Source organism: Carcharodon carcharias, chromosome 18, assembly GCF_017639515.1.
Source record: "Carcharodon carcharias isolate sCarCar2 chromosome 18, sCarCar2.pri, whole genome shotgun sequence".
NCBI classification, from domain to species: domain Eukaryota; kingdom Metazoa; phylum Chordata; class Chondrichthyes; order Lamniformes; family Lamnidae; genus Carcharodon; species Carcharodon carcharias.
Window position 1 is genome coordinate 35,570,336 of NC_054484.1, and position 24,341 is coordinate 35,594,676.

General features: G+C 41.2%; 1 protein-coding gene across 5 annotated transcripts in view; it reads right to left on the reverse strand.

Annotated features, from left to right (window-relative positions):
* Positions 1-24,341, reverse strand: part of LOC121290334 (type 2 lactosamine alpha-2,3-sialyltransferase-like) — a 112,327-nt gene that overhangs the window by 59,959 nt on the left and 28,027 nt on the right. For 2 of the 5 annotated variants that reach the window (XM_041210670.1, XM_041210665.1), the window contains exon 2: positions 15,138-15,194. The exons of 2 other annotated variants lie outside the window; for them this stretch is intronic. The gene's annotated coding sequence lies outside the window, so the exon portion shown is untranslated. Of the gene's footprint in view, positions 1-15,137; positions 15,195-22,639; positions 22,714-24,341 lie in introns of those variants that run through there. One more of the 5 variants, XM_041210671.1, reaches the window with a different exon arrangement.

Sequence of the window (24,341 nt, forward strand, 5' to 3'; positions counted from 1 at the left end):
GGGTCTGAGCTATGAGGAAAGATTGGATAGGCTGGGGTTGTTTTCCTTGGAGCAACAAAGGATGAAAGGGGACCTGATGGAGGTGTATAAGATTGAGGGGCATAGATAGGGTGGATAGGAAGGCACTTTTTCCATTAGTAGAGGGGTCAATAACCAGGGGGCATAGATTTAAGGTAAGAGATAGAAGGCTAAAGGGGGAGATGAGGAGAATTTTTTTTCACCCAGAGGGTGGTGGGTGTCTGGAACTCACTGCCTGAAAGGGTGGTTGAGTCAGAAACTCTCTTAACATTTAAGAAGTATTTAGATATTCACTTGCGTTGCCATAGCCTCCAAGGCTATGGGCCAAGCGCTGGAAAATGGGATTAGTGTAGTCAGATCTTTGTTGACTGGCACGGACATGATGGGCTGAATGGCCTCCTTCTGTGCTGTAGATGTCTATGAGTCTACATTCACACAATACACATTTCAGGTCATTGCGTTAAATTGAATATAATTTCTTTCTAGTTTCACACTTCACCACAGCTCATATCAGAATATCTTCATTTTACACGTTGGATATAAATACATTTAAACAAGTAAAAGTATCTAAACAACAGGTGACACATGTGTACCTTTCTCTCAACTGCAGCAAAATTCAGACTAGACTGAAGTCTCCTCTTTAAGCCAGCTGTAAGAATCTTCAAAAAATGTCTGAAATGATTGTACTAGTTCTCAGTAGGCGTGCAATGCTCTTAACTCCGTGTTATTTAGCAAAAATTGGCAGTCTCACTCAGGCTAGACATAACATATTCTCAAGCTACGCTTCAAAGGCAGCGTTGGGGCAGAGCAGGGGAATTTGTTTGATGGTTCACCTGGAAAAGCACCACTCCAAAGCACACACATTAAAATTGAGCCATTAAATTCTTTCAGGTGTTTTTTCTTTGTTCCAATTGGTGAATGTAACTATGCAGTTCTCAAGGAACTGGCTCTCTTATAGAAAATGTCGAAAGTGTGTACAAAACATCTTAATAGCATGGTTTGTTTTTAAAATGTGTAAGCACCAATTCCTGTAATTAAAGGCTTTTTTCAATATTTGTTGCCCATTTGGGGAAGGCTGCTCAACTCCTCCTTACATATTAATAATCTGTTCACCAACCATTGTAAATATTATGCCTACATTTATTTAGTTATTGTAATTAGGAAATGGGCAGCGTTTCAGGCCATTAGCAATGGGGAGATGGGGGTCTCCCAGCTACCTGGTGACAGAATTAGATATCATACAGCCATACTGCACACAACACTCATTCATGCTGACAATGTCAGCAGGCAATAAAAACTAAATGATGTGCCCATTGACTGAGAACCCACTCACCTTGTCGATTCTAATTCATGGCTCCCACACATCATGCAAGTGTCCCTCAGTATTTGATGATGGATGAGGACAAAGATTCTTCAGGAAGGTCGAGCACTCTGAGGGAGCAATGTCACATGACTCACATATAACCTCTGTCAGCTCAGATACACATTTCAGGGGGGGTCTCCAAAAAGGTAGCTGGATTGTCACATTGTGGTCCACACATCACAAGTGGACAGCAGCATGTACTGGAAACATACAGGACCCTTTTAACCTCTGCTCAGCTGGATATAGCTGCAGAGTGTTGGGTTCATCGATGAAGAGCCTAAAGCAGCAACAGAAAATGTGTAATATCTGTCAGCATTTCTAGAGGCACTGCACAAATTGGTGAGAGACTGGGGGAGTCTATCTCCACCATGAGTGGCATGATATCTCAGACCTTTGAGCTAACATCCACCTCTTGGAAAGAATGGCCACCTGTACAGTAGGCAAACGAGTGCATGCTGACCCTGACCAATGCCCTACAGAGTCTGCCAGACTAAGTTGGATGGAGGAAAGCCTCACCTTGGCCTTTCAGCACCTCGCTGAAGTGCAGCAAAAGGCTCTCCAGTCTTGGCTAGCAGGGAACTGTGGGTGGGCCATGAGACAGAAATTGGAACTCTACTCAAAGTGCTCCCAATCTTTCTTGCCCTGACACTCTCTCAAACTTCATCTCAGTCAGAGGTCCAAATGCTGCCTTCTGTCCTGCTGACAGGGTCTGTCCTTGTTCAGGTGTCACTGGAACTGTCTCTGGAGAGGCCCTCAAATGCTTCAAAACCTAGAAGATTTCAGCTACGGACACATGAATGTAGAGTTACATTGTAGGTCAAATCACAGCGGCTTTGATTTTCCTATATTATGGGGCAGATGTTGTCTTTCGTCTCCTGTGTCAACGAAGAACAAGTTGTCACCTGCCTTTTTAGACACAAGACCACCATTTGTCTGCTACTGCAGCCTCACATTCTCCAGAAACTCCTCCACCTCGGCAACATTATTGTGTTAGCTCCAGTTTTTTTTTGTCCTTTGAGCCACTTGCGGCATTGTTTGTGGTGTCCAAAAAGCTAATCATCTGCCTGTATACCGTATGTTTGGGGTATTGACTCCTACAGGCTGAAGCGGTGCACCTATCCCCTCTATTCTCTGGAGAGGCAGGTGGAGGAAACTGCTTCCGCTTTTGCTGCTGCTTCTCATCGGAGGCACAAGGTGGAGCTGCAAAGCGGCTCCCATGCTGTTGAGAAGGCTGACCACAAGCGCAGAACAAAGGCAAAAAAGAATTCCAATGTAACAGAAATGACCTCCAAAGTTTTGGAAATCATTTCCAAAGTAGTGAAAGCACACTTCGAACAAGTCCTGTGAGCAAAAGCCTTTCATCTGTGCAAAGAAGCTATCAAATCTCTATATTTAAAGGTTTCCTAACCTGAAAATTGTTCAGCCCCATTAATCTCCACTGTCCACTCTCCTTGTTCAACCTGGTGGATTCCAGGAAGCCCAGAAAGCCCATGTGTTGGCAGCTAAAGCCAGAATCCATATCTCAAGATGCAGCCAATTGGCTTTTAACATATATTAATAATAGACTCTATATCATGGGGTCTTCCACCAGTTGACAACAAGCTTCAGTTAAATGCAGTGGTCTGCATGTTCAGAGTTTTGATGTTTTAACCCCCTTCATGCACTGACACCCGCCCAATCTGGCAGGTTAAAAATCCCCCCCAAACACTTAATTCCCCAATTGATGGAACTAATTCAAGCAACTAAAGATATGTTTTTATTAAATGGTATTGCTCGATTTATACCATTTTAGGATCATATCTTAAGCGTCCATCCATTTTCTGTGAAAATAAGTCTGTCCAATATTTTTAGTAACTTTACAGTGACTATCTGGCAATGAACGTTCCAGCAAGGACAACATTGACTGTCGACTAAATGGAGAATACCAGTTGTATTCATGAACTAATTAACTAACCTTCCATCTAACAACAAGTAGTTTAGATATCCTTTGTTTATCACATCATATGAACCATACAAAAAGTATTTTGGTGCGATTATTCCAACCAATCTATAATTTTGTTTTGACACAAATGGACTGAAAATCTTGTTGGATCCATTGAGTTCTCCACCCAAATTTCTGACATGCTTGCCAGAAACACAAATTCATAAAATCTATCTTTATCGAAAATTCAATTGCATTTATACAGTATCTTTTATGACTTCAGTCCCAAAACACTTTACAGACAGTGAAGTAATTTTTAAGTTTGTAGTCAGTGTTTTTATATGTTTGTGTTCCTCTAAGATGTATATTTTGGATAAGGTCATAAAATTAGAGAAAACAAAGTATTATCCATTAGGGCCCTGATGGCAGAATATTGACTGGTAGCACATGGTGTTAGGCTATTGAGATAAATCAAGCAGAGCACCGGGTAGGGTTGTCAACTCTGATTGGTGGTATTCTTTGTGATTTGACCACATGATGTCTACAAATATCACTGCATTTAAATTATAAAAGATGGGTCACCTATGGTTGAGAATCTTTGCTCATGGTTTTGCACCACAGCTGTGAGTCAAGAGCAGATAAAGGAGAGAAAATGATAGGTGGGTAAAAGAAGAAACCAAAGGGATGGGAAGGATTCACAGACAGGAAATGAGTGGTGGTGGGATCTTCCACCGGTAACTAGAGTAACTCACTAAAATTGCAAAAACTAGTAATATTGATAACACTCAGACTCCTCTCATAACCAACGGTCCATATATAATTGGTATAGCACCCTGATAAATTATGTGTGACAGCAGTAATCCTGTAACCTACTGATATTCATCCTGTAGTAACAGAAAAAATTCCCCTGCGCTGCACAAAGTGCCCATTCATTGCCATTTTTAAAATAGACTCCATCTCATTTGCTATTTCTTTACAGTCTGGTTTGGTCTAAGAGTCGAACAATTTAGAACTGAGAGCCTCAGTCAGAGCCCATTCACGTTTGGTCTTCACACATCAAAACCAACCAGCACAGACCACCTAAACTGGCAGATCATAAAATGAGCTGTGGACTTGGTGTTTCCGCCACTTCTCACACAGCACACTGTCCTAAAGCTTAGCTCTGTACCAACACTTCTAAGTAACTCCCTGGATTCAGATTCTATGAAATGAGAGTTTTCATAGAATGATTGAAACTATAGTATATACAATGTTAACCTCATTTGCCCACAGATCCTTTTATATTCCCTTTTTAAATACTTACCTCATTCACTTTTAAATGGTATTCTAGTCTCTGCTTCAGTAGCCACTTCTAGTGAAGTGGTAAAGCTTTCCTCTCTCAATCTTGTCTCCCCAAGCTCCCCATACCCAGTCTCCCTCTCAACTTGACCCCCATACCCAGTCTCTCCACAAACTTCTCTTATATGAAGATCAAAAACTTAGGTTTTAGTTTCACTCACTTTCCCACACACCCCCACCCAAATGTTGTCCAATCACAGAATCACATCTAATGTTGAACTAACAGGATGCTGCCATCAAAAAGACATTCTACTTATCATACAAATGAGTAATGTGATTTTTGAATTTCTGTGCTAGTGTTATGCTGAGTATGTAGGCCGTTCACCTGAAAGGCTGGTGGATCGTATCAAACAGCATGTCCTAATCGCTGTTCGCAATGGGCAAGATACAGACTGTACCAACCAGCCCATGTTTGCAAAACTCAAAACAGTGTCCAACATTTGATGTGATTCTGTGATTGGACAACATTTGCTAAATAATCCCCGTGTGCTAAGAATTGCGCTGACAACCAATTTAAGATTTCCAGTCAAGCTCACAGTGTAGTGTATTTGCATGTACTAAAAACTACATATGTTAATACACAGGGCCCTGTTCTTTGCAGACAGAAAGAACATGTACACACAATGCGCCTGTTTCAACTAAACAAAATAAATGACAGCATTTCACTGATTCATTCCTCAGTGCAATGCATTGACTAGGGTTAAGCTGCTGGTTTATATTTCAAACAATGCTTGGCAGTTAACTGTCAGTCACCATCAACTGCTGCATTCTCCACGGCAACACCTCTACCAGAGTCCACTCACCAACTACTGTCTTCCCATACGGTATAAATTTGTTGTTTCTTTACATTGGTATTCTTGTGAATTGTCCTGAAGTGTGCAAGACAAAAAGCTTCAACAAAAAAATCTCTTTTTTTCAACAATACTCATTTTCTTCCCATAAGACACACCAAATCCTTCAAAATTAGCATCTCCATCATCATTAAACATAGCGCCGGGCTGCAAGTTGCGCCAAGCGTTAGTCATGGTGTCGTTAGTCACTTAGTTACACACATACACAGCAGCCCAGCTGGCATCACTCACAGAACATTCTTTCTGGAATCCTATCCCTAGACCTCAGTTCATAGCACTAAGCATATGCCTCATAAATTTGTCTCTATATTGAGGCTTCATGGAACTTAAAATTCCTAAGTCAATTGGCTGCATCGGTGATGTTACATATAGGGGTAAATATATGCCAAACAAGTCTTTCACAAGTTCAGCATCAGGGTGCGCTGAGCAATTGTCAAGCAACAACAATATTTTACAATTTTCATCAAACTCAACTGACTCACAATGAATGTGAGCCTCAGGAATAAAGCACATCTTAGGCCAGCCCAAACAAATTTGCCTGGTTATCCATTGTCTCTTGTTGGCATAAAAATGAACTGGAAATATTCTTACCCCCTTGAAACATCTTGAATGCTGGCTTTTTCTGATACACATCAGCTTACACCTGTGTGTCTCAGCCACAATAGTACAAATCAAGTACAGTAAGCATACCCTTTGCATTGTATACACATGTTGGTGCCTTCTCATCAGCTGTTGCTAAGGTTTCCCTTGGTATGTAACCTAAAATAGGAATGTTTCATAGGCATTATAGATTTGTTCAGCAGAAAGGTTTTCATCAGCAAGTAGCATGGCGAACTTATCTATGTAATTTTGAGCTGTTTCACGATCTGAGGCTACATACATTTTTAATTCTCTTATTCCATGACGCCTTTTAAATTTGGCTAACCAGCCTGAAGTGTAGTCACTTGGAGTTGAAATATTCAGTTCACTGTGGAAAATCTTGGCTTATTTAATCAACAGCAGCCCAGTCATTGCCATCCTGCCACTACTCCTCTGTCGGATTCACTCCATTATCACTCTGGCTAAATCATCACTAATTAGGTTTATGCATAATTTTTTTGTTTTATTAGTTTTTTTCTGAATGTCACTTTCACCATAAAAATTCAGGACCTGGTCTGTTTCCTTAAATTATAAATGGTGGAAGTAATATTGATGAAGGTCATTTCCCATCTGGATAGGAGAAATCCATGCCATGGAGATTGCTAAGTCTTTGTGGGCAGATATCTTTGAGGTCAGGGTAAACTCTGTTCACCCCAAAGTTCAACACAAGATTTAGAATAGAATGCACATAACTTCTGTGACAGAAACTGAGAGACTGTAAAAGTCACCTCCAGTCAAAATTTGAATCATGAACTGCTGTATTACATAGCTGGATGAAATGTAGAAATATGTGAAACTAAAACACAGATATACACCATTTGGCCCAATCAACATTTACCATCCATGCAGACAAATAGTTCTCATCAGACCTACCCAGTTTATACCTATATCCCTTCAAATTCCATTCGCTTAACCACCTATCCAAACGAATTGTGATCACTGAAATAGCTTCTATATCAACCACTGGCCTTGGATATAAGGAAGAGGAGATGAGGGCCATACAGGGGGTGGGGTGGGGGGGGGCGGGGGTGGAACAGCAAGGGTGAGAAAGAGTGGTGGTTTTGGTGGTTTTAATGGGAACAAAGGCATCAAAAAGTGAATATAAGGGTGTGGTCAAACAAATCAGTAGCTGCAGAGATATTGGTAAATGGAAGGCCAAAGCCTAGACAGTAGGCATTTGTAACTGATTTGGGAGAGATGCTTTCTTTCACAGGGAAGACATAAAAACATGTAGGATTGGATAAAGGGAAGGGAAAGGTAGGAGGAGAATGAATGACAAAAGGAAGAGATCAGAGATGGCCTTATCATCGACTAACATGATGGGAGTAGCGAAACATGATATAGTTAGGTCAAGGGGTGACCGTGATCATAGGTTAGGGAGTTTAAATAGCGAAATAAATTAAGTAATGAAAAGAGGGCAGCGAACTCAGAAGAGGGAGTATGAAGGAAGTTGAAATCACCAAGGAGGAGAAGTCTCACAGTGCAGAGACTGAGAGCAAAAAGCAGTGAAGGTACTTTGATGAGCAAGTATTTATAGTACCTGAGTAAGCAGTAGAGAACAAGGATTTCAAATGAGAGGCAAGGGGGTCGGAACAAAGTCAGGTGCTCAAAAGAAGGATACATATTACTGATCCAGACCTTGGTGTGCAGGGGGCTTTCAAAGCTTGTGGATGATACGAAGCTTGGGAGTGTTGTGAACTGCAAGGAGGACGGTGTGGAACTTCAAGAGGACATAGATAAGTTGGTGGAGTGGGCAGATAAAGTTCAATGCGGAGAAGTGTGAGATGATGCATTTTGGTAGGAAGAACATGGACAGACAATAGAAAATAAGGGGTGAAATGTTGAAGGGGGTGCAGGAGCAGAAAGACCTGGGTATATATGTGCATAGATCATTGAAAATGGCAGGACAGGTGGAGGGAGCAGTTAATAAAACATAGTATCCTGGGCTTTATTAAGGAATGGGCGGGCAGGTAAGCTGTGAGGTAGTAATAAAAGCCACTCCACCAGCACAATGGTCTGGATGAGGAAAGCAATAGAAGCTACAATCAAGCAGGGAGGCACTCTCATGCCTCAGCCAGGTTTCTGCCAAGGCCACAATGATGATGTGATCATTCACATCGAGCACATAGACGGTGAGAGCTTTATTCATAAGTGAACAGGCATTCTAGAGTGAGATGCAGAGACGGGATGGATAACTGAGCTGTTGCAAAGTCCACAGGGTCAGTACTGGGAAGGGTGAGTTGATGAGGAAGAGATTGATTGGCAAAATTAGCTCCTAGCAGAAGGTTTGTAGTGGAGTTCCCCAGGGCTCGACATTGGGACCCTTGCTTTTCCTGATACATATTATTGATCCAGACCTTGGTGTGCAGAGGACAATTTCAAAGCTTGTGGATGATACGGAGCTTGGGAGTGTTGTAAACTGCAAGGAGGACGGTGTGGAACTTCAAGAGGTCATAGATAAGTTGGTGGAGTGGGCAGATAAAGTTCAGTGCGAAGAAGTGTAAGGTGATGCGTTTTGGTAGGAAGAACATGGACAGGCAATATAAAATATTTTGAAGGAGGTGCAGGAACAGAAAAACTTGGGTGCATATGTGCATAGATCATTGAAGATGGCAGGACAGGTGGAGGGAGCAGTTAATAAAACAAATAGTATCCTGGGCTTTATTAATAGGGGCATAGAGTACAAGAGCAGGGAAGTCATGTTGAATTTGTATAAGTTAGATCTCAGCTGGAATATTGTGTACAGTTCTGGGCACCATATTATAGGAAGGATCTGAAGGCATTGGACAGGGTACAGAGGAAATTCATGAGAATAATTCCCGGAATAAAGAAATATAGCTACGAGGATAGATTGGAGAGGATGGGACTGTTTTCCTTGGAGAGAAGGAGGCCAACAGGAGACTTAATAGGGATGTTCAAAATCACCAGGGGGCTGGACAGGGTAGATAGGGAGAAGCTGTTCCCACTTGTAAAAGGATCAAGAACAAGATGGCACAGATTTAAAATGATTTGCAAACGAAGCAAGTGTGATGTGAGAAAAAACTTCTTCACACAACAAGTGGTTCGGGTCTGGAGTGCACTGCCTGGAGGTGTGGTGGAGGCAGGCTTAATCAAAGCATTCAAGAGGACATTAGATGATTATTTGAATAGAAACAACGTACAATGGTACAGGGAAAAGGCAGGGCAATGGCACTAGGTCATAATGCTCATTTGGAGAGCCAGTGCAGACATGATGGGCCGAATGGCATCCCTCCATGCCATTAAGGTTCTGTGATACTGTGATTAGAAAGGAAAGTCATCAATAGAGTAGGATGGGGCATTTGGGTTGCTGCTTAGGAGGAGGTAGTGTTGAGTATCTTGATGGGCCCTTTAGAACAGTATTAGTATTCTTACTGTATTCTTTGCCATCATTTTTGTTTTGATCTCATTTTACACAAAGTTAACTATTAGCTTTAGTTTTAGCAATAGGATCTACTATTTGCCTTTCAAACTGGACAGGGTATTGGTTGCAAAACATCATACAATGAGGCTAAATGTTCAAACTGTGTCACGCTATCTGATTCAAATTGCACACAAGGTTGCAAATCTCAATTCCAGAAGAGACTGTTTCTGTTGTGACTGAGTTAATAGAGTTGGGAGCAATCAGAAACAGTGACATAATCTTGCATAAATATTTCCTGTTGGAATAATTTTTTAAATCTCAGACCGAAGTTGCTTAAACGCTGGACAACCAGGTGGTGAAGAATACTACTGGAGCAAATAAACATTACAAGCATACACCTCCTAACTCAACCACCCCACAGTTTAAATAAGTGAGCAATAATCTGATCACTGATGCTCAGTTTGGGTTCCACCAGGGCCTTTTGTCTCCTGACCTCATTACAGCCTCGGTGCAAACATGGACAAAAGTGCTGAACACAAGAGGGGAGGTGAGAGTGGCCGGCCTTGACACATAGGCAATATTTGACCGAGTGTGGCATCTAGGAGCTCTAACAAAACTGGTGTCAATGGAAATCGGGGGAAAACTCTCCACTGGTTGGAATCATGAGACGTGTGCATTGCTGGCCAGAATTTATTGCCTATCCCTAATTGCCTTTGAGAAGGTGGCAGATGGAGGTGAATCATCTTGGCTCCAGGGCATTGCTGCAGGAGTTCCTCAGGGAGTGTCCTTGGCACAACCATCTTCACCTGCTCCATCAATGATCTTCCCTCCATCATAAGGTCAGGAGTGGGGATGTTCGCTGATCAATGCAAGATGTTCACCACCATTCATGATTTCTCAGATACTGAAGTAGAGTGTGTCCATATGCAGCAAGTCCTGGCAACAGTCAGGCTTGGGCTGATAAGTGGCAAGCAACAAGTGTGCCACACAAGTGCCAGGTAATGACCATCCCTAACAAGAGAGAATCTAATCATCCCCCCCTGATATTCAATGGCAATACCATCGCTGAATACCCCTTATCAACATTCTGGGGGTGACCATTGACCAGAAACTGACTGGGCCAGCCAAATAAATACTGTGGCTACAAGTGTAAATCAGAGGCTGGGATCTCTGTAGCGAGTGAGTCACCTCCTGACTCTCCAAAGCCTGTCCAACATCTACAAGGCACAAATCAGGAGTGTGATGGAATTTTCTCCATTTGCCTGGATGAGTGCAGCTTCAACACCACTCAAAAAGCTTGACATCAACCAGAACAAAGCAGCCCGCTTGATTGGCACCCCATTCACCACCATAAACATTCATTCCCATCAATGTACAGAGGCAGCAATGTGTACCATCTACAAAACGCATGTAGCAATTCATCAAGGCTCCTTCGACAGCACCTTCCAAACCTGCTAGAAGGGTAAGTGCAGCAGATGTATGGGAACACCACATCTGCAAGTTCCCCATCAAGCCATACTCTATCTGACTTGGAGCTATATCGCTGTTCTTTCACTGTTGATGGGTTAAAATCCTGGAATTCCCTTTCTAACAGGACTGTGGCTGAACCTACACCAGATGGACTGCTGTGGTTTAAGAAGTCAGCTCACCACCACCTTCACAAAGGCAATTAAGGATGGGCAAGAAATGCTGACCTAGCCAGCAACACCCATATCCCATGAAAGAATAAATAAAGTGTCTCTTTATACGTGCTCAAGTAAAATTCCAGTTAATGTCCACCGCTTGCATATAACTAAACACAATTAGGTCCCATCGAGGAGACAGGAAGAAATAAATAAATATATATATATAATATATTCATATCAGCCTGACTACTTTATAAAATTATTATTTTTATTTTAAAAATGGACAAGGCTTTACACTGACTAGCCATGACTCATACCAGAGGAATTTCTAACCTTCAGACAAACAGCAGAGACATATTATCTCTAAAAAAGCACAAATGCACACCCCCAACCCTATACTCCCAGGACTTCACAAAGACTCTTTATATTTCTAAAGAAGAATTCTAGCTATCAGGGCGCATAATATGCATGCTCATATATCATTCTGAATGGATGAGGTGAAATGAGCTGGGCTAGATGGCCTTTGTCACCCATAATTATCTTGCAAACAAAGGTTGGATCATGGCTGTTTGTTTTGTTACTAATACAAATTTACTGTTTTTGTGGGGTGAAATTGCCAGGACAGGAGAGCATAATGGGCACAGTGAATCAGTATCTTGTTTTATCCTGCATATGAATCTCAAGAGACTTTCCCACTGGCTTCAATTTTGTTTTTTTGTCTATTTACCTATTATCCCACCCTATCTTGGTGCTTTATAAGAGCTTTTTCAGGTTCTGAAATATTGTGATAAAGTTGCATTGCATCGTAGATATTGAAAACATATTATATAGTGAGAAGCAACAATCAACAAAGTTGATCAGCAGATACAACTGTGAACCAGTCTTTGTCCTCTGGCCTTTTAAAAGTTGTGTCGCATAGAGACACCCAAGGACTCCAATGCTTCTCACTGACAGTGAAAACCTATGTTGTTCAATCAATCAATTCTGTTGCTCAGGAGTCATTTGATCTTTCTACCCTGAGAGATTACTGGTGAAATAGAATCCAATTACAACCCTTGTACGACATAATTATGTTGAATAATATCATGCACATTTCTTCTACAGAATGGAAGAGATCTCATGCGGTTTATCTGGGTTGCAAATATTGAATCTTTCCCCTAAATATAAATTTGCTGTCACTAAGTACATATGATGCAATGTGCAGAATATGTTAATGAGGGCTTAGGCAGTCACCAAAATCACTGTTATTGTCTGCACAGCGTTATAACTAATTAATGGGATATTTTCCTAACAATATTGCACGATGCTGTTAGTGAAATTTATACTCTCCGGTTTGTTTAATAGTCATGGTGGGATCATCCATAGGGTGCACACAAGCTAACACTGCATTACATCATTGCTGCTCTTAATATTAATGATGCATGCTGCATATATAATCTGATGATATTTGTAACTGGAAGCAACAATGGGCGTTATCATTTTATTAGGACTTTTCCGTGATCGTTTGGCAAATTTATTGGTAGATCTTGAAAGGGGAAAAATATTATGCATGATTGAAGGGGAGGGTGGAAGATGGGTGGAATAAGGGGCCCAGAAACAGGAAAAGTAACAGGGTCCATGATTTCTCTCCTTGGGCCTGAACTGAAGTGACAGGGGTAACTTCTGAGGTTGATCTGCCTTGTGATATCTGACTGATTCGATGGATTGTTACCAATGTGAGATCTCGAGACGCCAGTAGATCTGCAATCACTGGGCATTTGTTTCCTTGATGTAGAATATCTGTGACACCAGGAGTGCAGGTACTCGCACTTTTTGCCATGGTTTTGCCATGGCATCCACTTCTGTGGGTACACGTATTTTAGAATTCGCAGAGGTAGTATGTTTGCATGTGTCCCTGTGACTATCTTGGTCAATAATGAATTGTTACCCACAAGAAAAGTCATGTGCTCATCAGAATCCATTTTGATTCAGTCTTTTTTAAAAGGGTAACCTTAAAAATAATTTCATTCAAAAATTATAACACTGTCATGACACCACCTTTTTTCTGAAAATAGGAAGACCAGTGAAAGCATGCCAACCAGGTCCAACTGCACCCAGAGGCATTCCATCTCTCCTTTGACACCCCAGTCTCACATCTAGGCCTTCCAAAGGGATGCCATTGCAACCTTTATGTACAAATTTAATCTTGCCATCATCCAAATGAGCAGGGAGGAAATCACTTCAGGACATTGCTCCTTTCAAGGCTCTGTGGGTCAGGTGACTATATACCACTCTGTCATGTTTAAGGTCTTGTTCTCGACTACATTGTTGCCTCCTCCAGTCAAAAAAACTGACAATATGGTACCATGGAAGACTTTAAAAATAAATGGCCTAGATATACCACTTTTGCAAAATTAGGATGTATCTTTTTACAATGATGAGGTTTATAAGATTATGATGTTTTAGGACTGCATCCTTTGGTTTATACAATTATTATTTTTTGGGGGAAAAATGTGGTCATTGCTGGCATCTGTCAGACATTAAGCCTAGATGGTTTAATTATCAGAGATCAAAAGAAAACTTGGATTATTTTGTTGAAGGCAATGTGCAAGGTATTTACATGTGGAGACAATGACGGCAGTTTTTGAGTCTATAATGAGTAGGCCATAAGTCACCCAAAGTGCCAGACAGATGTTATAGGTGTCAAGCTGTAAACAGTTATGCTGTAACCCATCTCTTTACTTCTAAGATGAAAGGTAGTTGGGATCAAAGATAACTGATTAGCATTTCTACTTAGATAAAAAGTTAATGTGTTTCCTGTTGCCATGGACAAGAGAATGGAGGAAGCCATTTTTGAGATCAGGTTACAGGCTTCCCTATAAATCCATGAATATTACAGACATGGTAGGTTTGCAGTTTTGCCTTATCTGGTCTATAGCCAGCTGAGAGGTAGAAGCCAGCTGAAAAGTAGACAGCTAGAGATAGAAAAAGCCAGGCCTGCATGTTATATAGAGAAAATGCTGCCTATTGTTCAGGATGCAGAAAGTGGGTTGCAGCTCATGCTCAGATTGAAGACTGAGTCATGAAGAATTAAAGGAAGCTGGGGGATCTGCCTGGCTTAGAACTAGAGGAAAAAATCTACAGTGTAACTATCACAGTGAAAAGGTAGTTCTGGGGTTAGAGGTTACCAGCTGGGAAAGTAAAAAGGAAGTAACCCATTGGAAGCTGACAGCATAGTGAAGTGCTTGCAATAAGAACTGTAATTCCGTAGTGAGTGTGTTGTGTGATCAGTAAAAAGGAACCCTTTATTTCTATAGTTTTAAGTATAAGTTGCCCATGAAATAGTGTTTAGTTAATAGTGTTTTAAGTCATTTGTAAGTGTAAATACTTTAAAACTTGAAATCTTCATGTATTTTTCTTTCAGCTGTTAACTGAAAGTTTGAATTCCTCTTGAAAAGTTATCAGTCTCTACAGAGACCATAACTATCTTCGGCATCGCAATGCATCAGCTGACCACAAATATGATCCTGCGTAGCTTTTTGACCCACCCAAGAATTTTGGTTAGTGCCATAGGAAGATACGGCCACCTGGCTGAAGTCCCACTCCCAACCTTTTTCTAGCAGCAGGAGGGAAATCTATCCAATAACTTCTACAGTGTAGCTTGCTACTGCAGGCAATCTGCCATGCTCCCTCCTTCCACCTGTCGAATGCTAGGTAAAGGCAAGATTTTTCTTAATTATGACAGCCAATATTATTACTTATAACATTTTCGGAAGAATACACAGGATGGATATTTACAGCAATTCTTACGTTTTCATTTAACGGGAAAATAGCAATATTGCTGGACACAAGAGTAATTGCCATTACGAACCATCTGTACTTAAACTTTGGAAGGGGAATAGAATAACTAACAGAAACAAAATGTTCCCCCATGCAATTTTTAAACGATACATCCAAAAATAAACAAACTTTTGGCTATATTTAGTCCTGATTGAGTTGAGCTTAAAACCCGCATACTCACAGAAACGCCTCCAATTGAAAACACTGATGAAACAGTTGCAACAGGAACATAAGAAACCTAGGAAGAAAAGAAAGTATGCTGTTTCAACCTAACAGGAATGCACAAATACAAACCAAATACTGCAGATGCTGGAAATCCAAAAATAAAAATAGAAAATACTGGAAATGTTCAGCAAGTCTGGCAGCATCAGTGGAGCGGGAAACAGAGAAAGAAGGAGATAGAGAGACAGACAGAAAGACAAATCAAATACAGAGGTAGGAAAAAGACTAGGGGTAGAGGGAGCACAAAAGGGAAGAGTGGAAAATTTTGCAGCAAGCTCACTGTACTGTATTCATATCAACCAAGTTTGGGGCTATTGGCTTGGTGGCATCTTTCTCTGACTGACACAAAGAGAGAGAGAGTGGCCTTTTCAACCTCACAAAAGCCTTTGACTCTGGCAACTGAAGACTTATGGAGTACACTCCTGAAATTTAGCTGCCCTCAGGAATTTGTTACCAACCTTCAGCTACTCCACGATGAGATACAAACCATGATCCTCACCAACAGAACCACCACAAACTCTATCTCAGTGAAAAGTGGGGTCAAACAAGGCTATGTCCTTGCACCAACTCACTTCTCCATTTTTCTCACTGCAATACTGCACCTCACCTCCAGCAAATTACCCACAGAGGTAGCCAAAAGCTTCATAAAAAGGGCAAGGTGGAGAGGCAGCAAGGATTAGGAGAAAATTCCAGATTGGCAGCTAAAGGTATGGCCACTGATATTGGGGTGAAGGGACAGAATAGGAACAATGAGTTGAAGGAAGGGGGGTGGCAGGAGGAGGTTTCAGAGTTATGGATGAGCAAGTCCATGCAGGGCTTTAAACATTAGGATGAGAATATTAAATTTGTTTCGCTAGAGCACCAGGAGCTGAAGTAAGTCAGCCAGAACCAGATTTTGCTGGAAAAGATGCAAGCAAGGGATGAGCTGACAATTGCAGAGGATCAGGAGAGCAATGGATAGTCAGGTTTGGAGATTACAAAGGCATAGATTTAGACTTCACCAGCATTAAAGCACGAGAAGCAAGCAGGCAATGTAATAGAAGCAGAATCATGTAATCTTTGTGATGTTGAGTACATGCAGTCATGAACTCAGCTCAGAGAATATTAGGACACTAAAGTTGTGCACAGTTTGATTCAGGCAGAGACATTAGTCCAGGAGGAGAAGGACATCGGTGGCAAGAATGTAGCTTGTAGCAGGGATTGAAGACATTGGCATTTATTTCCCTAATATTTAAATGGACATAATTGCAATTCATCTGGATGTTGGACAAGCCATCAGACAGCAGAGGGAATGGAGGTACGGGGAATACAATACAAAGTAATTGTCATTAGTTGTCAAGTAGCTTTCATGCCACACAATTGCCGTGCAGGGACCATCCCCCACAAGAGAGAATCTAACCATCTCCCTTGACGTTCAGTGGCATTACTATCGCTGAATCCCCCACTATCAACATCCTGGGGATTACCATTGGCTGGAAACTGAACTGGACCAAACATATAAATACTGTGGCTACAACAGCAGGCCAGAGGCTGGGAATTCTGCAGACAGTAAATCACCTCCTGACTTCCCAAAGCCTGTCCACCAAGATACAAGTAGGCATTTGATGAAATACTTCCAACTTGCCTGGATGAGTGTGGCTCCAACAACACTCAAGAAGCTCAACACCATCCAAAACAAAGTAGTCCGCTTGATCAACACCCTATCCAACATTCATCCCCTCCATCACTGGCACATAGTGGCAGCAGTGTATATGCTCTACAAGATGCACCGCAGCAACTACAAAAAGATATATGCAAAATACTGTGGATGCTGGAAATCTAGAACAAAAACAAAAATACCTGGAAAAAGATGTCATAGACAAAAATAGCAAAGGGGTGTTGATGGTGGTGATATTATCTAAAAGATTAGCACATCTTTTAGATAATATCACCACCATCAACACCCCTTTGTCCTTTTGTCTATGACATCTTTGGCAGTCTCTCCTTGGCCTCCACCTATCACTGGCCCTCTATCGAGCTCTCCTGTCCCACCCCCTTCTACCAGCATATATTTCATCTCATTTCTATACGCCTTAGTTCTGATGAAGGGTCATACGGACTCGAAACGTTAACTGTATTCCTCTCTGCAGATGCTGTCAGACCTGTTGAGTTTTTCCAGGTATTTTTGTACAAAAAGATTTAGATAGGTTAAGTGAGTGGGCAAAGATCTGGCAAATGGAATATAATGCTTGAAAATGTGAAATTGTCCATTTTGGCAGGAAGAATAAAAGAGAAGCATATTATCTAAATGATAAGAACTTGCAGCACTCTGAGGTGCAGAGGAATCTGGGTGTCTTAGTGCATGAATCACAAAAGGTTAGTATGCAGGTACAGCAAGTAATTAGGAAAGCTAATAGAATGTTATCATTTATTGTGAGGGGAATGGAATACAAAAGTAGGGAGGTTGTGCTTCAGGTGTACAGGGCACTAATGAGACTACATTTGGGGTACTGCATATAGTGCTAGTCAACTTATTTAAGGAAGGATGTAAATGCGTTGGACGCAGTTCAGAGAAGGTTTACCAGACTAATACCTGGAATGGATGGGTTTTCTTATGAGGAAAGGCTGGACAGATTAGGCTTGTGTCTGCTGGAGTTTTGAAGGGTATGAGTGACTTGATTGAAACATTTAAGACCCTGATGGGTCTTGACAGGGTGTACATGGAGAGGATGCTTCCTCTTGTGGAAGAATCCAGAACTAGGGGTCACTGTTTAAAAATAAGGAGTCGCCCATTTAAAACAGAGATAAGGCAAAATTCTCTCACTCAGAGGGTCATGAGTCTTTGGAACTCTTCCTGAAAAGGTGGTGGAAGCAGAGTTTTAATATTTTTAAGGCAGAGATGGATAGATTCTTGGTAAGTAAGAGCATGATAGGCTATTGGCGTTGGGTGGGATTCAGATTTCAGGTTACTATCAGATCAGCCAAAATCTTATCAAATGGCCTACTCCTGCTCCTTGTTCATAACTTACCAATGCTTATTCAATAGCACCTTTCAACTCTGACCTCTCCCTCTACCACCTAGAAGGTCTAGGCCATCAGGTACATAGGAACATCATCATCTGCAAGTTACCCTACAAGTCACACAACACCCCGAGTTGGAACTAAATAGTTGTTCCTTCACTGTTGCTGGATCAAAATCCTGGAGCTTCCTTCCTAACAGCACTGTGGGTGCACCGACACCACATGGACCGCAGCGGTGCAAGAAGGCAGCTCACCACCACCTTTTCAAGGGCAATTAGGGATGGGCAAAAAATGTTGGCCTAGCCAGCAATGCCCACATACTGGGAAAGAATTTTTTAGAAGTGTACAAATAGAAGCTGACCACAAATCTGCAGATGATGCTGCCAAAGGTCAATGCATATTTGAGGCAAAGAAGAAAGCAAACAAAATATTATTGGAGACTCTGGAGATAATCGTGTAGAGGCAGAAAAGAAATCATTACTCTATGACTGTACAGGTAAAAGTGGAACCGAGCAGTCCCACCGAGCTGGACAACAGAGAAGAGCTTTTGGAGGAAAGTAGTTAGACTATTTCTAACACCAAACAATGCAGGAATAAGTGAACATTTATCTTTGAAGGTGAAGCAGTTAGCAATGCTCCACTCATTAAAATTACTAAATTTGAATGTTTATAAGTGTGAAACAATTATGTTACACAGTACAAATCCAGTATCAGTATGTAATCACAATCCTTTAGTGTGACAGAGTGATTAGCTCAAAATTAAAAAGTATGTAAGATAATTATTTTTGGAAGTATTTGAGCATTACCATTGCTGAATCCCTCACCTTCAACAGCCTGAAGGCAACAATTGACCGGAATCAGAACTGGACCAGCCATATAAATACTGTGGCTACAAGAGCAGGTTAGAGGCTGGGAATCCTGCGGTGAGTAACTTACCTCCTTACTGCTCAAAGCCTGTCCATCATCTACAAGGCACAAGTCAGCAGTGTGATAGAATACTTTCCATTTGCCTGGATGAGTGCAGCTCCAGCAATGCTTAAGAAGCTTGACATCAGCCAAGACAAAGCAATCTGTTTGATTGGCACCCTAATCACCACCTTAAACATTCACCCCCTCTAACCACCAGCACACTGTGGCAGCAGTGTGTACCATATACAAGATGCACTGCAGCAACTTGCCAAGCATCCTTCAAAAGCACCTTCCCCAAACACAGCTTCTACCATCCAGAAGGGCAAGGCAGCAGACATATTAGAACATCAGCTGCAAGTTCCCCTCCAAGCAACACCCCAACCTGACTTGGAAGCATATCAGAGTTCCTTCACTGTCGCTGGGTCAAAACACTGAAACCCCCTTCCTAACACCACTGTGCATGTAGCCACACCACATGGACTGCAGAGGCTCAAAACAGCAGCTCCCCACAACCTTCTCAATGGCAATTACAGATCAGCAACTAATGTTGGCCTTGCCACTGATGCTCACATCCCATGTGTCATGAAGCTATGAATGTATATAATATTATTGGAAAATATTTTTCTTTTAAAATATAGAGGTTTAGTCTATGGGTGTGTGTTAATTGGATTAAAGCCAGCTCGTCTAGGCGCTTTGATGTGTACTAGTTTTAATATGTGGGAGAGGTAGAGCGCATTTGCATTTTTGGAATACAGCATTCAAGAAGTGGGGTGAAAACTGATACCTATCTAGCAGGTACCAAGCGATATGTTTACATTACTAATAAAATTGATACTATGAAAGGAGTTTTACTGTTAGAAAAGACTGGTGATACAATGAGAATTTACATTCAATGAGCGATGCTAGGTATAACTTCAGCAGTTTTGTGTGTACAGGGCAGAGGTAATGTGAGATCAACAGCAGCTATAAGCCTCCAACTGTCTCCACAGGAACCAAAGTGAAAAGAACCTCATTTTGAATTCATAAGGTGAAAATGCTTTGCCTGGTATCTGGATAAGTCTATGGGTTGCTGTTGCCTTAATGGCGATTAGTTTGGAAATTTGTTAAAAGTAATGATCATAGTAATTTGTAGGCTTGTGCATATACTTTTCTTGTATAAATTAATAAAATGTTTCATTTAGCTTAAAATAAAGCTTTTCAACAACTGGTGGTATGATTCCTGATTTGCATCTCAAACATAACACTTACAATTATTGGTTGTTTAAAGTTTCCCTTTGGGATTTTTTTTAAATAACTCAGCTTTACCAACTGCATGGTCATAACACAATGATAGAAAAAAAAATCTGCACATCTGTGACATTTATATATTGTATACCCTCTTTTGTAACACACCGGTTATAGTTCCTTGAGCAGTGGCAGTGCTCCAGCACCTCAAAGAAGTAAACTATTGTTCATTTCCAAGGGTGAAACAATAATAATTGGCAATCTACTTGGAGAAAGGCTTCAAAGGCAAATTCAATCATGCCCTCACTTGATGTTCACGTTCTCCCATGGAAAGAGAGGAGCAGCTCTCTCTGTGGCTGCGTTTCAGTCAGCTGGGGAAAACAGGACTGAAACTTAGTTACAATCAACCTTTCTCTAAACAGAACCCTTTTTAACCAGATTATACACAAATGTTCCCAGCCTTCAGGTTTACAAACATTCTATCACATTATATCTAGCTTCTCAACATGTCCCACACTTGTTCACTATTATGTTTAATTTTTGTGGATTGATGAGATACAGAAGCTTATTATATCATCCTTCTATTTACAACATGGCACTTGAACTTAGCCTATTGTAATGTAATGAAAGAATCTTCTTTTAGAGTATCTGGCAATTTGCATTTTAATCTATTCTACACATAGTTTGGTCATTTTACGCAATTTTTTGGTGGTGAGCTATTTTCACAGTTGGCATCCTATTTGCTAAATTGGTATAACTGGTTTCATTATCAGGTTTCTCGTAATTCATATCGGACTCTTATCAGAGGCACACATCCTAACATGAAATGGGGACAGAATTCAGCTCAGCTGTGTTTCTTTAGGTAATCAAATGAGATGGAAGGGAAAAGTCACCCAAAGAAACTTAGCCTATTGCCTATCCCTGACTCTTCAAATGAGAATGAACAAGAATTCTGGGAGCAGGCTGTAGGTCACCAGGCAAATTTTCTTTTTTGACAGGAATCGAGCCACCTGAGGCCTTCTGGCTGCTGACCTCCATGAGTGGCCAGAAGGCCCCAATCATAAAATCCAATAGTTGAGAGCTCTGTAGCCATGTTAATGACCTTGCGAAAAAATATACTGATGACTCCCATCTAGCGGCAGGACTGGGGAAGCAGAAAAATCAGTCCCAATACCTTGGACAGGGGGTTTAAGGGGGAATATTGGTAAGCAAAATCTGTTGGCAACATCCAAAAATACCACAAATTTTAAAAGAAGGGCAGCCTGAGGTAATTTGCTTGTATTTTAAATAGTTATTGGCACATTCATCATAATTAAGAAAATGGATGAGGCCCATTTGTGGTCAATATTTCAATATACTAGCATGCATACGTAATGACACAGTTACAGCCCTGAAAACTGGCAACCGGTTAAGAACCCAACACTATCCCGCCCACTTCCAGGTTTCACCCGTGTGGGTTTGCAGGCCAAGCAGGTAACACCTGTGGAGCTTTCAGGTAAGCAATTTCAATATTTAAACTCCCAAATTATCATGATTTTAACCCAGCATTTTTGCTTTGAAAGCCAGAGCACAGGTTTCCTAAGCTGTGTGGAAATTTGGAAATTGCCAGCATCAACTTGGCAAAAGCACAGTGGGGAGTGCTTCTTCAGGTGAGGCTTTCAAACAAGTGAAGCTGAATGGTGACAGCCCTGCATAGGTGAGAGGCTGCTGCTCACAGCACTCTTTTTGAGAAGGTGCTCTTAGTGGTCAACAAGTAATTGCCAACTCTTTGGAAGTCACCTGTTTTGCACTACACCATGATCTGCACTTCCCTGCTGTTAGCCTTCACTGTGACATGGGAGCAACTTATGCAGCTCTGCTTTGGACCTATGATAGGAACAAGAGAAGCATCACCAGCTATTTTCTCAGCTAAGTGCTGCTCGACAGGGCAGAGGGGATGGACGCAGAGCTCCAGCTTGAGGATGGCAAGACTCCAACACAGTGTCTACAGGCAGGGGATCAATCCTTTTGACATGTGAGCACCACAAAGCTGAGACTTTCATGGTAGGCCTTTGCCAACATTGGTACCCTCCTGGATCAACACTGTGGAAAATCGTGTAAATATTCAATTTTAAATGTTGGATTTTAAGCTCTAGAATGAAAAGTTTGACTGAAAACTGGGTACCTAACCTGAAATTGCTCTTGCTGGCTTAAAAGAATGACTTATGTAACTTCAAGGACAGATCGAACCGGTCTGAAGTGACCCATAACTGATAACATGTATAAATCACATCACCCCTGGAGAGGGCCCACACTAACTTAACCATAACAAGTACAAATTACTCATACCAAGGAGACCCAGGCACTGGAAACTGTATAAAAGGAGCAAGCCAAAAACCCTCGTCACAGAGGAGACCATCACATAGGACAATCTCACAGTGGCATGAAAAATTAAACTACAAGCAGTGGAAGACCATGTGACAAGTCCTAGCGTGCTCCACTGCACAGAGTTAAAACAGAAAGTAAAGCCTGTCTGAGCCTGTAAATTACTGCCTCGTTTTATTAGATTTTGTACTTAATAAATCTTTCCGACTTGTAACAAGTTGACTGGTCTCGCTGTTGATTCCTTTGTGAAGTTCAAGCCCGAATTCTTCACATATGGCAACTGCAGCAGAACTTGACTAAAATGGTGCAGGCTATCTTTTGTGACAATTATGAGTCTCGGGGTCATGACTGTCTGGTCAATAATTCTTTTGCTGTTCTTTTATAACGTGGTCTTTAAAGGAAAACCATTAAGTGAGACCCTCCAGTAATCAAAGACACATTCCTGGGACTGGGATCAGTATGCTGGCATCCAAAGTTGTAGGGTCAGCTAATGGCAGCTAATGAAATGTTAAAAAAGAGACATCCCAACAATCCTCAGTTGAGATAGAGATAGTGGTAGGGACTTTGAGATTCCTATTCTTTTCATCTGGAAGAATAACTATGCATTCCTCTTGGCTACAAGGCAACCCAGTATGCTGAAGCAGCAGCAGTAGCAGTGTGGTATGCTTTACAAAAGGCAGACCCTATTAAACCCACATTATTCTGTACAGATAGTGACTATCGTTAAATACAATTCAACCAGGAGCCAGTGTTCTGGGAACAAACAGGATTTATAAATCACAGAGTAAATCCAAAAAACATAAGTCATTGTGGGAGGACATTCTTTGCTTAAGAACAGAAAAATTGTCAGATTATTTATGTAACCGATCAAAACACTGGGACAGTACACTCAAAGGTCAACAGTCTTACAGATGAACAAGCAAAGCTTTCAGCCTACATGACACTCCCCTCAAGAGGGGCCTGTTATGACTGAGCAGTTGATAAAGCTGAGTTATTAAAAAAATTCCAGAGAGAAACTTTAAACAACTGTCATAACCTATATTTTTAACTGGTACGTTTGAGATGCAACTCTAAATTCAGTAATCAGACCACCAGTTCTCAGGAGGTTTTATATTAAACTAAATGAAACATTTTATTAAGTTACAACATAGTAAACACATATACACGGCTACAAATTACCACTATCGTAACTTATAACAAATTCCTAAATTAATCTGCATTAAGGCAACAGCAACCCACAGACTTAACCGGACACTAGGCAAAGCATTTTCACCTTATGAATTCAAAATGAGATTCTTTTCACTTTGGATCCTGTGGTGACAACTGTAGGCTTACAATTACTTTGATCTTACATTGCCTCTGCACTGGACACATGAAAGTCGCTATTGGTTATATCCAACACAGCTCATTGAATGTAAATTCACATAGTATCACCGCCCTCTTTGAACTCCACCGCTTCTAACAATAAAACTCCTTTCACTGTACAAATTTTATTAGTAATATAAACATATTACTTGATCTCTGCTAGCTAGGTGCCAAATTTCACCCGACTTCTTGAATGCTCTATTCAAAAAATGCACCTCGCTTACATCTCAACTACCTGCCTTACATCTCAAAACTAGTACACATCTGAGCACCCAGGCTAGCTGGCTTTAATCCAATTAAA